The sequence below is a fragment of the Zootoca vivipara genome, chromosome 5, assembly GCF_963506605.1.
Source record: "Zootoca vivipara chromosome 5, rZooViv1.1, whole genome shotgun sequence".
Taxonomy (NCBI): domain Eukaryota; kingdom Metazoa; phylum Chordata; class Lepidosauria; order Squamata; family Lacertidae; genus Zootoca; species Zootoca vivipara.
Window position 1 is genome coordinate 21,166,804 of NC_083280.1, and position 15,437 is coordinate 21,182,240.

Below are 15,437 nucleotides of genomic sequence, written 5' to 3' on the forward strand. Positions count from 1 at the left end.
CCAACCGTGATACTTGCTCAGTTTTAGCATTCCTTTGCTGATCTGTGCCCCTGGCTTACTGAGAACTGATCTACACTTTGCATGGAATCAGGTGGTAGAATTCTGGATAGTACCACTTCAAATTGCAGGTGGGGAATTATATTTTAAAATTATAGTTTTGAATTGTGCTTTTCTGTTTTATTTATGGTTATTGTACATGGGTGTGTTACAGTCAGTTTCGAATGTCTTTGTGCAAAGGCAGCGGCTAACATAATAAACCAATATACAGTATACCTTTAAAAATGTTTTCCCATGGAAAAAAATGTAAACATGTCAGACTGTTCGTGTTAATTTACTATGAGCAGGGAACATAGGAAGCTGCCTTATACAGAGTCAGACCATTTAGCTCACTGTTGATTAGCAGTAGCTGTCCAGGGTTTGAGACAGAAGCCTTTCTCAGTCCTGCTTGCAAATGTCAGGGATTGAACCTGGGACCTTCTGCATGGAAAAGAGATGCTCCACCACAGGCATGTACATCCAGGGAATTTTTATTTTTTTATTTTGCAAACATTTATTGAATGTTCATGCTCAATACTAAATGACACTATTTTTAATTCATCAAACAAACCAAATAAATTAAAACTTTTAAAACTAACAACTAAACTAAGAAACTTAAAAAAATGAAAAAAAATTCCTTCAGTAGCACCTTAAAGACCAACTAAGTTTTTATTTTGGTATGAGCTTTCGTGTGCATGCACACTTCTTCAGATACAGAAGTTTCTCATTTTTAAAAAAATGAGATACAAAATGCCATTTTTGCTGTAGTGATAACCAGGCATATACAAAGATTCAGTCAATTTTCATGATCTTTATCTTTAACCAGATAATGAGCAAACTGAGATTGACCAAAGCAGATGAAGGTTTCTTCATCTTCCTGTCCCAGAGAGTCTCCACAAAAGGTGGTGAGCTTGGTGGGTGGTGGAAGAAGAAGGGAGAGGCAGAGTCATGAGACAGAGACAGAAGCAGGCAGAAGAAAAAGGCTGGAATGGATCTGCAGTCTCTGCCTTTAGAAGTCCCTCCTCCTCCATTGCTGCTGCCATTGGAGCCAGTCACCCCATGGTCACCGCCACTTCCAGATACAGAAACAGGCAGACACTGCAGATCCGTTCAGGATCCATCCCAGTGTTTTTATTCTGCCAACATCTGTCTGCTTGCTTTCTTCCCTACTGCCACTTCTCCATAGGACACAGAGCAGACCTGGCACATCTGGCGCACATACCTGTATGCTCCACCACATCACCTGTACAGTCATACCTCAGGTTGCGAACATGATCAGTGCTTCTGTGCATGTGCTTGATGTCATTTTGTGGTTCTGCGCACGCGCTAGCGCTGAAACCAGAAGTAACCTGTTCCGGTATTTCTGGGTTCGGCGCGGAGCACAACCCGAAAACGTGCAACTCACAGTATTCACAACCTGAGGTATGACTGTAGTATGAAATGGTGCAGTTTGGATTCCTACCACACAACTATACATAATGTTAGACAACAGTAAATTTTGAATAAAAGAAATGGCTCAATTGAGAAATGGAGGAATGTGGTTGTACAACAAGAAGGTGGCTTGGAACTTCATCTTGGAACTTCAAAACTTACCATTAGAAATCAGCCCTCTGACTCCCACAATTTCAAAACATTTCTTAGTCCCCTGTATCTTGCTGAATTGACATTCTGTATAATTTAGAGACTTGCCCTTTAGAATTCAGGGTCCGGGCAAATCTTGACGCATGGAAGCCCATGTTGGCAATGCCGTTTTGGCCGTTTTGCTCAGAAACGGTATGCTTTTGTGTTCTTGCTAAATTTCCTAAATTTCCTACTCTGCTAATGGGTCACATTTCAAATAAAAATCAACTTGAGGTAACCCTTTTAAGATTTGGCTAGGCTATAATCAGTGCTTTTTTGGGGGGGGACACACAGGAGTAGGCATACCCCCTAAACATTTTGTGCATCTAAGTTTGGCCTCATTGAGGGGCAGTATTTCAAGATGAGTAGGAAAATGAGAGTACCCCTAATTTTTTTTTATTAGAAAAAAAGCACTGGCTATAGTCTGGTGCATTCATTTTCGCTTGTAATGTGATTTCATTTCTTTGTTTGGTTTGGGCCTAATGCAAAGAGACCCAGTCCTGGTCTTGATGTGTGTTATCTTATAAGATGCATGGCATACATCAATGTATGGTGTTTTTTTCTTTCAAGATCATATGTTTCCAGTATAATTTCCTATTTATATGAACTCAACAGAGTTGATTTTTAAAATTAAAATATTCAATTGATAGACCATAATGGTTAATTATTTACAAGCAAGTTTCAGTATACAATGATATTGTAACTGTCAGCATAACCATTATTAAAATTAAAATGCATTCTTTGAGAAGTAGTTAACATACCTCATTTAGGTTAAGTGTCATGGATACTAAAATGTGCATTTTTCTCCCTATCAGTACATAATTACATCTAGGTAAAATAGTTTCTCTATTTCAACCCTAGGACAGTAAGTGCAACACTGCAACTCTCTATAGAAGAACAAATAGGGTTGCAAGTGTTTGATAATTTTCCTTGTTCCTTTCTGCACCTTTTCAAATTTTGTGGTATCCTTTGTGAGATTATCAATTATTTGCCTTCGCCATAAGCAACTGCAAATCCACAAAAAAAAGAAATATGTGGGTGTTTTATTTCTAATATTCCAAAACCACATTAGCTAATACTACTAGCATAACTAATTTATGAGTCCTATCCAACCAGGTTATAAAGAAAAAAATTCCCAATACCACCATCTCAGCAGCATTTGGAGTGAATTTAAAATTGCATTCATGTTCACAGATTGTGTCCCTTTTTTTGCTAGCTAGTCAGGCAAAGGATGCAACAGACCAAGTAATTATCATAATTTGCTTGCAAGCAAGCATTCTCATTCCTGAACAGGGGAACAAAAGAGACACTGTGCAAAATGGGGCCAAGAGGCTGTTTCTATAGTTAGCATAAATGGGCACCGTCCAGCCAAGTTAAGCATTTTTAAGTCCTGTTGATGTCAAGTGGATTGTTGAGCATATGCTTCTATATCTGACTGACTCATGCTGCAAACTACAGTCTAAGTGCCAAACTCAACATGATGTTAATTGTGTGGATGCTTCTAACACACACACACACACACACTTCTTCTTCTTTTTTAGAGATCAGTGAGTTTGTAAGTGTCTATGGAGACTAATTCTGGATCCACATGTCCTTCCACAGTGAGGACATAGGTTTCCGGGTGAGAGTTGATCATGGTGAGGGTTTGCGAAGTGTGCCTTCCTCTTAGCACGTTTCCCCTTTTTGTCCTGAGTTCGAGAGTCTTCAAAGCCCATGACACCTTTGGTAGAGGCTGTTCTCCAATTGGAGCGCTCACAGGCCAGTGTTTCCCAGTTATCGGTGTTTATACTACATTTTTAAAGATTGTCTTGAGAGAGTATTTGAACCTCCCTTGTTGACCACCAGCATTTTTAAAGTTCGGAATAGAGTAGTTGCTTTGGAAGACGATAATCAGGCATCCGCACAACATGACCAGTCCAGCAAAGTTGATGTTGAAGAACCATTGCTTTACTCTTTCATGTAAAGGGGAAGCACCCTTGGGGCTGCAAGGGGTGGGGAGGAAAAGGTTTATAATCCCTCTCTCTTCACCTTGCAGAGAATGAAAATGGCCTCCTTCACCAACAATGCTGCTATTTGAATTCAGAGGGAAAGTTCTTCCCACTGGTGCTTCTTTCATATCCAAAACAAAAACATCCCTGAAACAAAGGAAATCTCTCATATCTGCACACCTTGATTGCATCCACCTGCTTGTTGGTATTGTGCATTTATTGCATATTGCACCTATACCCCACCTTTTCCTCCAAGGAACTCAAGGTGGCAGACATGCTTCCCTTCTGCCCTCTTCCTTTAATCTCCCAACCCTGTGAGATGAACTAGGCTGAGGGACAATGACTGGCCCAAGCTTCATGGACAAGCAGCGACTTGAACCCTGATCTCCCAGGTCCTAGTGTGACACAGTAACCACACTGGCTTTCCATCGCAAAACGGACAGGACTGATGTTAATGAGCAGACATGGCAGGGGAAACCAGGAGATTCAAATGAGGGCTCAGCTCCAGGATTTGTGTGCCAGGGAGAGCTTTGGAGAAGGCACACCGAGGGAAGCCCTTCCGATCTCATGTGTGAATTTTCGCACAGTGCCTTTGAGTTTCTTTGGTGTCTCGGGCAAAACGAGAACAGGGCAACTGGATCCTTTTCCAAATAAAAACAACAACAGCCATATGAAGCGGCCTTATAATATGTCGATCATTGTCCACACTTGGAGATGCCAGTGGCTGAACATGGAACCTGCTTGCAAGAGAAATGCTGTACTGCTTAAGCTATTGCCCTTCCCATAAATGCATCTGACAGTTGCTCAAGCTGGCTGCCCTTAGAAGCCAGTCCCATTAGGGCTATATAGGTCATGCCAACGCAGTCTGTCATATTCAGGGATCCAGCGTTTGCATAAATCCATGTAACACTTTAAGTTTTAAATTGGGGGTTTGGTGCAATGCCAGATACTGTTTTTGAAAGGCTCTCCACTCTCCTGCTTTAGCCTCTTGTGTTCCTAAAAAAAGAGAGAGAGAAAAAGTTCAGTCTCCTAACTTTTCTTTCCCTGATAAGAGGCCCTACGACTTATATTAACTTCTAAAAAATGCTCTTTGCTACGTTTAGCAGTTTATTCATTAACTGAATAGAGAATCACTCATCTCCTCTTTCAAGGGGGGGGGGAAACCCCCAAACCCCAACCCTGTACTATTAGAACCATAATGATTCAAACGCGCAAATCAACTCCTGTTGCCTTTTTCACTCTGGCCACTTAAGTTTTGTAACCAATTAATCCGGTTTTGGAGTGGCGGAGTTTGGGGAGAGAAACAGAGGGAAGATATTTGTTTGCTTGATTCCACATGACAACTCCAGGGTAACTGAATAGACTGTACGGTTGGTTTGACAAGGCAGAACATTCAGCCAACAGTTTCACATACCAGAGGCAGGGGGCTGGCAGGGGGACTCTGACAGTTGTAATGGATTTTATCAGAATTTCTCCAAAGGCTCGACTGTTTTGTCTTCAATTATTAATGCTTTGCAGAGGGGTTGTTTGCCCCTCTTTCTGAGAGGTAATGAATAACTATTAACTTAAACCAATATGCATTCCTAATAGTTTTTTCACTGATGAATAATGAATTGTGTGCAGGGTTGGGGGGGGGGAGACAGAGCCTCAGATTTCTGCATGTCAAAACACCAAAGTTGATTTCTGAGGGCGCATAAAACACAACCTTAGAAGTTGTGGCGGATTGGGAAATGACCTGGCTATTGCTACAGATGTTTGTGTGTGAGCTCTCATCTACGTTGCTCTTTAATATGTGGGCTGGATATGGTGTGAATTGGGTTCAGATGCTACTGAAAGAGGAAGCAGGATCTGTTTAGACCGTGATGTTTCACTGTGTACATATAGATTGATTCTTTTCACCTTCCTTAATTTCACTTCGGTTCTCCAGGACAACACATTTTCTCTCTCGCCGCCTTCGTTTACAAAATGCTGTATTGTGGCAGCCTTAATTTGGGGGCAAGTTCAGTTTAGGAGAACAAAAATATCATTGTTTCATTGCAGAGTTTCTTTAATAGATGTCTAGTTGCCAGTCACTGAGGCAGACTCCAAGAGCATTGAGGAAACGCTATGTAGTTGCACTCACAATGGATTCTGAGGGTCCCAGTCAACTGATTGTGATACAGTATTTTGAATTGAGCTTTTTCTGAGTTTAGGCTTCTCTGGGATGCTTCATTCTGTCTGTCTCCAGTTTAAACCAAAATCAAGTTTTGCTGTAAGATGTGTCTAGAACTGTTTTGGCTCACCTAAGTACTAATACACTAAATAGTATGAAAATAAATAATAACTAACAACAACATGTTATACATGCTTACTCAGAGGTAAGTTTCACTGTGTTCAAAGGGGCTTACTCCCAGATTGTATGTGGAATTGTATTTTGGTTTCTCATTTTTCCAATTTTAAGTTCATTTCTCCATATTTTGATATCAGTTTTCAAATTTTTTAAATACTTATGAAAAGTAAGCAGAATTATAGTGCAAATTTTCCCTAAGAGATGGATTTTTGTATGCAATTTTGCCCAATATGTTTTTTGCATATGAATTTTCCCCAATATAATGCATTTTTGTATATTATTTTTTACTAATATGTTATTTTTATGCACACTTTACCCTGGTATATGTATCTTGGTACATATTACATGGCTGGAGAACTGCACTGCAAAATTTGGAGAAGTGTGAATTTCAAAGGATGGCTGTATTTCGGTTTACAAATTTGTTTAGGGATGTATGAATTAGGTTGGTTCACATTTAAATGTGAACTGAATTGTATTTCTCCCCATCCACACTTCCAGGTCAGTGAATTCAAGACTGTATACTAACAGCGCAACCCAGCACGAATTAAGCCCCTTAAATTCAGTGGGGCTTACTCCCAGATACGTGTTTCTAGGGTTATATCCTTATTTACTTACCTTTTGTCAACCCTGCAACGCTGCAACTCTTAACCTTCAACTCTTTATAGAAACATTAATTTGGGATTGAATATTCAATGCAGAAATATTGCAGAATTATAAAATAACATTGTATTGTTCCTTCATCTTCTGCAAATGCATTGTTGTTGCTCAGTTGTCACTAAACAGCTCAGAAGGATACATGAGGGGCTCAAATACTGTAGCAAATGTTAGCTACCTTTGTTTCAGCATTTCAGGCAATACTGTAGTCTTCAAAGAACTCAACTGGAGTACTGTGTCCAGTTCTGGGCACCACAGTTCAAGAAGGATACTGACAAGCTGGAACGTGTCCAGAGGAGGGCAACCAAAATGGTCAAAGGCCTGGAAAAAATGCCTTATGAGGAACGGCTTAGGGAGCTGGGTATGTTTAGCCTGGAGAAGAGAAGGTTAAGAGGTGATATAATAGCCATGTTCAAATATATAAAAGGATGTCATATAGAGGAGGGTGAAAGGTTGTTTTCTGCTGCTCCAGAGAAGCGGACACGGAGCAATGGATTCAAACTACAAGAAAGAAGATTCCACTTCACTTAAACATTAGGAAGAACTTCCTGACAGTAAGAGCTGTTCGACAATGGAATTTGCTGCCAAGAAGTGTGGTGGAGTCTCCTTCTTTGGAGGTCTTTAAGCAGAGGCTTGACAGCCATATGTCAAGAATGCTTTGATGGTGTTTCCTGCTTGGCAGGGGGTTGGACTGGATGGCCCTTGTGGTCTCTTCCAACTCTATGATTCTCTGATTCTAACTGTTGTTCTGGCAATGCAGTGGTACCTCTAGTTACAAACTTAATTTGTTCCAGAGGTCTGTTCTTAACCTGAAACTGTTCTTAACCAGAGGCATGCTTTCGCCACTGTGCCGCCGGCACACGGTTTCCGTTCTCATCCAGGGGCAAAGTTCTCAACTCGAGGTAACTCTTCCAGGTTAGCAGAGTTTGTAACCTGAAGCGTTTGTAACCTGAGGCATTTGTAACTTGAGGTACCACTGTAATAACCTGATTATGGGCATTTATGTTGGTTTACTAAATTTGGAAGGACATATTCCTGTGCCTGATCCCAGGTGTTGGTCATGTTTCTAATATAATGGTTAAAAGGGGGAAGGGTTTGCTTCTGATTCTGGCTTAAGAATCACCTCACGAATAAATAAATATATATAATATATTCATAGCCTTTAAAATGTAGGTTTATTTTAATTTAACAAAGTGGAGTGGGTTTTTGACCTCCTTTTGTCAAGGAAGGAAGACTACATCCTCATGCTAATCAGGCTTCCTCAAACTCGGCCCTCCAGGTGTTTTGAAACTACAACTCCCATCATCCCTGACCACTCACTGTTCCTGCTAGCTAGGGATCTGGCAGTGTTGTGGAGTGGGACAAGAGGAATTTTTAGGCTGGATCCTAAGTTTCTCCAGCATTGTCACATGATGTGGCATAAATCAATCCAGTAAAAAGGGGGCTGTGTAACAAACTATTTTACAGCCTCTGCTGGGATTTTGGCCAGCTCAGCCAGGTAGTAGTCATGACCCTGAACAGAGTTTGGATCCAGCGTACTTTATGCCTGTCCAAAGTCCATTTTGGGGGCCTAATTCAGCCCACCAATCAGTTTAATCCGGCCCCTGTGGCAGTTTATTTCCTGGGGTAAAATCCTAAAAAAAAAAAACACTTCAATCCTAAAAAAACCTCAAAAACTTTGGTCGGCCCTTTGGTCGGCCCTCACGCCCCTTCACTTCATCAGATCTGGCCCTCTTTGAAAAAGGTTTGGACACCACTGCAGTTTATGCCATCTTAATTTAAACCATCATAATTTATGCTGGCTTCCATATTTAGGATTGCTCCCTAAGCGCCTACATCTGATTGATTTGTTTTTTCTTTCTATAATTGATTAGGGTTCAAAAACTGGAATGTAGAACTGGAGGCTTTTGCTGGACTAGATCAGTCCTTCTATACCTTTGAAGTCAAACTATCTACCTATGAGGTATCACCAGAAACTGAAGCTGGGTAATTTGGATACCAACCAGGAAATATGTTAGTGGCCCAACCAGTAAAACTGTATTTTATCATGTCACTCATATTGGTGTTTGGAGAGGAAGTAAAGTATATATTTTTCTACGCTGTGCCTCAGACCTGTTGGGTTCCACCTGTTCTGTCCATCCCTGATGCTGGACACCAGTATTTTGGAAAACATTTTTTTTTAAAAAAACCTTATTTATTGTATTTAAATATTTTTACATCAGTTTTCTGCCCAGATGGACCTTCATGGCATCTTTTAATCATCAAAAAGATTAAAACATAATTAAAAACAAAAATAAGATTAAAAAAATACAGTCACCAATTTTTTAAAATCCTCTAAACTTAAAGCTATTAAAAGATTTTACAGAAGACGAATAAAGCCCCAGACTACAGAGATCTGGTGAAGCAAAGGTGGAGTTTTATTTTTAATTTCATTAAAAAAAAAAACCATGAAGAAAGGGGTCCATCTGGCTGCCTGGGAGTTGTGGGCACGACTAACGACAAGATCCTGTCTTGCACCCCAGCATCCAGATGAGCCTCTGAACATAACAGGATGCGAAGCAAGGCATTCTGAATGACTGCAATGTTTGGGCAGGTTCATATGGGAAAAGGGTCCCCAGATTTGTTGGACTACAACTCCCATCATCCCTAGCTAGCAGGAGCAGTGGTCAGGGATGATGGGATTTGTAGTCCAACAACATCTGGGTACCCAAGGTTGAGAAAGGCTAATCTAGCTCAGCTTGTCTGCAATGACTGGCAGCAGCTCTCCAGGGTTTCAGATGGGACATTCCCAGTTGTTCTACCTGGAGATGCCAGGGACTGAACCTGGAACCTCAGGCTTGCAAAACACATACTCTACCACTGTGGATCTTTGGGTTTTGCCCATCTACAGGAACATAAGTTCTAACGACAAGGAAATACATGTATATATCCCCAAATTAGACTCTACTATAAGAAAACCATCTTTATAATAACTTTCCCTCTGTGATAAATCTCCCCCTTTTCAATATGGTAAGGAATCTTTTAAGTTAGTAATGTGAGTTCCATGGAAATTTGTAGCTGAAAATGACAGTGTGTGTATAGAGAACCATATAGATGAACACCAATTCTTGGCACGGCTTCATTAACTATAAGCAGTATAAAGAGCTTAGACCTGAATTTACAAGTGCAAAGTATAAAACATATGCAGAACAACTTGGACTGAATAACTTCCCTGAATACTTTGGTTGCAGCTGGCATCCTTATTTGCTTATGTGAGTTTATGTGAGCCTATGGCCTGGTTAGTCAAAATGAAGGGCAGGAGCCCGTCGTGACAGAAGGAAACTGAGAGACATGTAGGAAACAATGGCTGTTTTGTAGGAAGTGTCTCAATGTATGTGTCTGATCCCATGGGAACTGCAGTAGACCATACATGCTTTGTGGAAGTAAGATGCTCTCTTTCAAGGTATTGTTAATCCTTTCCTTTCACTGGAAATATATTTGTGAATGTTGTTGAAAAGTTGCCTGGGAGATTCTATGAATTCCACAACAACAAAAATAAAACAACTTATGTTGCTCTGGAAGGATGCAAAGGATGGCAAACATGTTATGGCCAAAGATAGTCAAGAGAAATTTTATTATGCCTCAGCTCATATACCAGCTGTGATCTAAGTTGGAAGGAGAGAGCCTGGGCCACAATTACCCCTCCTGTTTAGACTAATGTAATGTGTGGTGGATGGATGGGGCTGCCTTTAAAACTGGTCTGGAACAGTTAGCTCAGACTAATACTGCAAGATTATTAAGTGGGACTGGTCCCTTTGACAATTTATGTCTGTCCTTGTCAGCTGCACTCAGCCCCGGCTCTAGGGTAGTCTCGGTGGCGTAGAGCGCCGGGCCGCCAGTAGGGCGCTGTGCACTGCGCCTGCCCATCAGGGCGGGGGCGCCGGAGCAATCTCCGCGCCACGGCGCCACGGCGCCAGACCGGCTTGAGACGGCCCTGGCTGCACTGCCTCCCCATCCATTTGTGGGCCAAATTTAACGTACCGGTTTTAATCTTTAAAGCCCTAAACAACCTGGGATCAGTTTATCCAAAATACCCTCCAAAATTCCCTTCTCCCATATGTAAGTACCTGCACAATAAGATCTTTTTTGCAGAAGGTTGAGAAGCAAGACATAAAATGAAAGGTTGAAGGAAGTGAATGTTTGCTGCTTAACATGAAGAAAATTAAGGAGAGCAGGGAGGGCAAGTGATAAATTTCAAAACATGTAACAATTATTCTCTTGTTCAGTTAGCATGAGGAAGAAGGTTTTATTTTTCTGGAAGAAAATATTAGGAGGAAAAAACAAAGTTTGAGGGAAAAACCTTTGACTGCAACACGTTACACCTAAAAGGGCAAGTCTCATTTATAACTTCCTTAAATGACTGCTTGAGCCAAATGCATTTTTCTTAGAATTGTTCCTGTTTCCTTAAAGCGAAGGGGCCGGCAAGCCGGCAAGTTTGCTTTGTGCTATAAATCACTTAATCTAATTCTATTCAGGCTCTAGTGATAAGAGGTAAATGATACAAGGCTTATATAGGCCCCAGAGGCAGGCACCACACCTTATATTGTGTCATATATACCTAATAAACACATTGCAAAATACATCTGGGATGAATTCCCCCCCCAAAAAAAACTCCTTCAGGGAAGAACCAGAGCTTAGCATTAGAGCACATGCAAACGTCCCAGATTCATTCCTGGGCATCTCTAGTTGAAAAGATGAAGAAAGGCACACTGCCCAAGACCCAAGAAAACCATTGTCAGTCAGAGCAGACAGCACCGGGCTGGATGGACCAATGGTCAACTAAGACAGCTTTCCATGTTTTTAAAGAAACACTACCTTGTGGTAAGGGCTGCGCCCATAGCTGTCAACTTTTCCCTTTTCTCGCGAGGAATCCTATTTGGAATAAGGGAATTTCCCTTAAAAAAAGGGGAAAAGTTGACAGCTATGGCTGCGCCTCACTGTAATATGATAATCAAAAGCTGTGGATTCCACTCACCAGCCTCCTATTGGGCTGGGAAATCTGTGACCCTCCAGACGTTGTTGTATTTTATAACTCCCATCATCCCTGAACATTGGCCATGCTGGCTGGGGTTGGTGGGAGTTGAGCAACATCTGGAGAGCCGCTGGTTCCCTGTCCTCGGACAAAATTATGATGGGTCAAGATGAGAAACACCGATTTTGACAGCGGTTGCTGATGCTTCATTTCACTTCCATCTTGTGTTTGTTCCTGGAATGTATAAAGAAACCAGAGTTTGAAATGCATTCAGGAATTGTAATACTGGGGCTGTATTACACATTATGATTTTTTTTTCAAAAAAGTGTCTCCCCCCTGCCGTTGATACTGCCGCCTGAGGTGGTTGCCGCACCTTGAGTCATGGGTAGGCCAGCTTTGTTATATTGGCTTCAGAAGAGCACTGTTGCTTTGGCTACTCCTGTCCTGAGAACTGAGGGCATTGATAATTCTGTTGTTAAAATCTGCACAGAACTACAGTTCCCAAGATTCCATGGTTTTGAGGAAATGACAAACCAATTGAACTCTCTCTGTGTGTAGAGGCTTCCTGAGTTGCTTTGCTATGACATGTTCATGTTCAAGTGCCACAAATATGTTGGGGTTGGGGGTTTTTACATATTATAAACTGACCCAAGAGGGCTCCTTCAGGCCCTTTTTGTATTCATGAGCTGTTTTATTCTTTGGAGAAATAATGGCTTCTCCATAGAAGTTTCATTCATTTGCTTCTCTTTCAAAGAACAAAAAAATATTGCAAGCCCACTGGGGTCTCTTCCCAGGAGAGGATAGTTTTCCACCAACAGAGAGCTCTCTTTTATCGACTTGAAACAACAGGCACTCAAGTCGAACAGGCTTTTTCGCTTCTGTCCCAATAATAGAGGCTTTCATTCACAGTTAAGGCTGCTCTGCTTTTAGGTCCTTTCTGGTCACCTGACGAAGCCCTTGGTAACTTTTTAAGGCTGCTTTAGGCTGCATTCCTCAAATTCTTTATTCGTGGCCCTGTAATTAACAGCTTCAGGTTCACTGCGTTAACAGTAGATTCCATAACTTTCCACTTGTTGTGCCCTTGGATGCTGGACTGTTGCAACAAACAGGCAAAGCTGCACACTAACCCTGATTCTCAAAATACGCAACTTTGCCGCTGCAAAAAGAGAGAGAGAGAGAAACCAAAAAGCCCTACCTGTGGATGCTGTTCTGGAGTCATGTTCAGGTAAAGCATTGGCTTGCATTGTATACGCTTCCTTTCTAAAAGGGTTCCTTCCAAAAGTAAAATCAGAAATGCTGAAAAAGCACCTCTATTCAGAACCTGTTTTCTCATACCACAGTACTTTTGTTGATTTCAAGTAGTCTATCATTAGGCTACTGAATCAGACAGAGAACCTGACTTGTCAGTGTGGTTTTGATTTACCCCCTGCCTCGTGTTTTATTGCTAGGCTGTGTTTGTTAACTACCAAGATGTATACTCATTTATGGATAACTCTATAATATTAGTTTTTAAAAGGGCAAGAGGAAAAGATGACAGATGTCCATTTTATGGCAGGAAAAATAATACACGAACTGGATGTTTTTATAGAGGCATTTCCTGCCACTTTACTTTATTGTGTTCTACACAATTTTTTAAAAAATTGTATTGACATGAATGGTATTAAATCAGTGTCATTAGGACTAATGGAAGGAGGTGGTTCAGTACAAACTATTTTACTCTTCCAGCTTTGCAGTTAAAGGTCAAACTGACATTTTAGGTGAGATACAATTTGAATGTTTTTCGCAGGAAGAGACACTGTGCACTTTTTGAGCTTAGAGCCGCCGTGACTACATTTTGTACCAGGACTGAAAGGTATTGACAGTGAAATGTGCGCTGGAGGTGACCTCTTCCTACTGCATGCCTAGCGGAGTTATATAAAGGGGAAGCCGGCTTCCATTCCATAATGTGGCCTAAAGAGAAGTGTCATAGTGAAGTAAGAAGTTGGATTGCATTTAGGATATTCACATAGCCCTGTAGTAAGAGTGTCACCCAGAGAGAATAACAATCACAAGGGTGAACATGCAAACTTGTTTTTTGCTTTGGGTGTCAATTAGCCCATGAGTTAAGTGACATGAGATTATTATTATTATTATTAGGTCCATCAGTTCATTAGCAGGCACATGCCAAATTCAGAAAGTAGAGAGTGCCATCGCTTGTGCCTTGGAGTGGTTCTTTGTCTATTTTTCTACTAAGGCAGACAGCCGCAGACTTTTGCAAACTGTAAGCAGGACTGTAAGCCTGACTTTATACCACAGGCACTGTTGGGTGTGTGTGTGTGTCTAGTGTACAATGTGCTAACACTGACAACACGAGTTCTGAGATGTGCTGAATTCATGTTTATATTTATCATTGCAATATATCACACCTAACCTCCAAGGAGCTCAAGGAGGCACCTGCGGTTCTCTCCTTGTTTATTATCTTCACAACAACCCAGGGAGGTAAATTGGTCTGGGATACTGTGAGTGGCTCAAGGGCATCCAGTGAGTTTTCATGGCTCAGTGGGGATTTGAACCCTGCTCTCCCACATCCTAATCCAACAATCTAACCACTATGCAACACTGCCTCTTCTTCATACATCACAGCTGAGAGCTCAGGAGCAGCCCTGAACTCAATCTGGAAGTTTGTGGGGCGGCTGTCAGATCGCTTTCGTGCTGTGCTCATATGGTAGAGGTGTTTGTGTGAACTGATGCTCCCACCAGGCTACGGTACTTTAGGCTACTGTATACTCCCATGGCAGTCGTGTGCAAACCTTGCCATGGTGTATAAACCAGCCATTTGTTTAGAGCAAAACTCTGCTGAAAAGAGTTACATTTGCCTCTAATTCTAATTATACACTGAAGAGATCCAGTTGCAGGAAGCCTGATGGCACACCATCTGTTAATATTTCAGGTATGAAGCCAGGAAAAGCAAAAACCAATAGGTGTGTATATATATATATAGAGAGAGAGAGAGAGAGGAAAGAGAGATGGATTTGTTTGTTTTTGCTGAATGCAAAATATTGAGGCTTCTTCTTTTCTAAGTCCTGTTGTATTTATTTAAAATATCCTCATGATGACAGATTGCTAGCAGTTGACAAGTTGACTGAACGCAGATCCTGCAGGTTTCTGTGGCTACCCTTGACATTTGTTTTCTTAAAAAAAAGTGCTATACATATTGCACAGACCTGGCTAAAGTGAGTTTTTACAGGAGGTTGTTGTTTGGACCATGGCCTGTACAGCTGCTATAATTGCACAGCCATCAGTGACGTGTGTGTGTGTGTGTGTGTGTGTGTGTGTGTCCCTACTACTTGGCTGTTGCTGGCAAGTACGGTGCCCCTGCCCTAATGATAGGGCATGATTTAGCTGCAAAAGACAAGGATTAGATTGGGGATGCAAGATGCAGACTCCGCACCCAAGGAGTAGCTAGGAGGGTCCATTGCGGGCTCCTGCTGTGTGCATCTGCAGAGAAAGTCTGGGTAAATAGGTCCAACAACATGTTCTGTCATGGCAGAGGGGTAGTATGGGGGTGCTGGGGGGGGCACATTCCTCCCGACACCCTGCTGCGTCGTGAGCTGTTGTGCTTCTCACAGCACCCTGCAGCATATGGGGTGGGTGAGAAGGATGCAACAGGGCAGGGCACAAAGCAGTGCAGTGCTCGCAGGGTGCCATGAGCTGTTGTGTCCTTCTCACCTGCCCCCCCCCCCCAGCTGGAGGGCAGCTTGAGGGGGAATGTGCTCTGCTCCATTTTTGTGAGTCTCACAAAGTGATGCTAGGCTTGCAG

General features: G+C 41.8%; 1 protein-coding gene across 3 annotated transcripts in view; it reads left to right on the top strand.

Annotated features, from left to right (window-relative positions):
• The first annotated feature begins 5,057 nt into the window (after positions 1–5,057).
• Positions 5,058–15,437, top strand: part of VEPH1 (ventricular zone expressed PH domain containing 1) — a 162,520-nt gene continuing 152,140 nt past the window's right edge. For all 3 annotated transcript variants that reach the window (XM_060274450.1, XM_035133536.2, XM_060274451.1), the window contains exon 1: positions 5,058–5,190. The gene's annotated coding sequence lies outside the window, so the exon portion shown is untranslated. The remainder of the gene's footprint in view (positions 5,191–15,437) is intronic.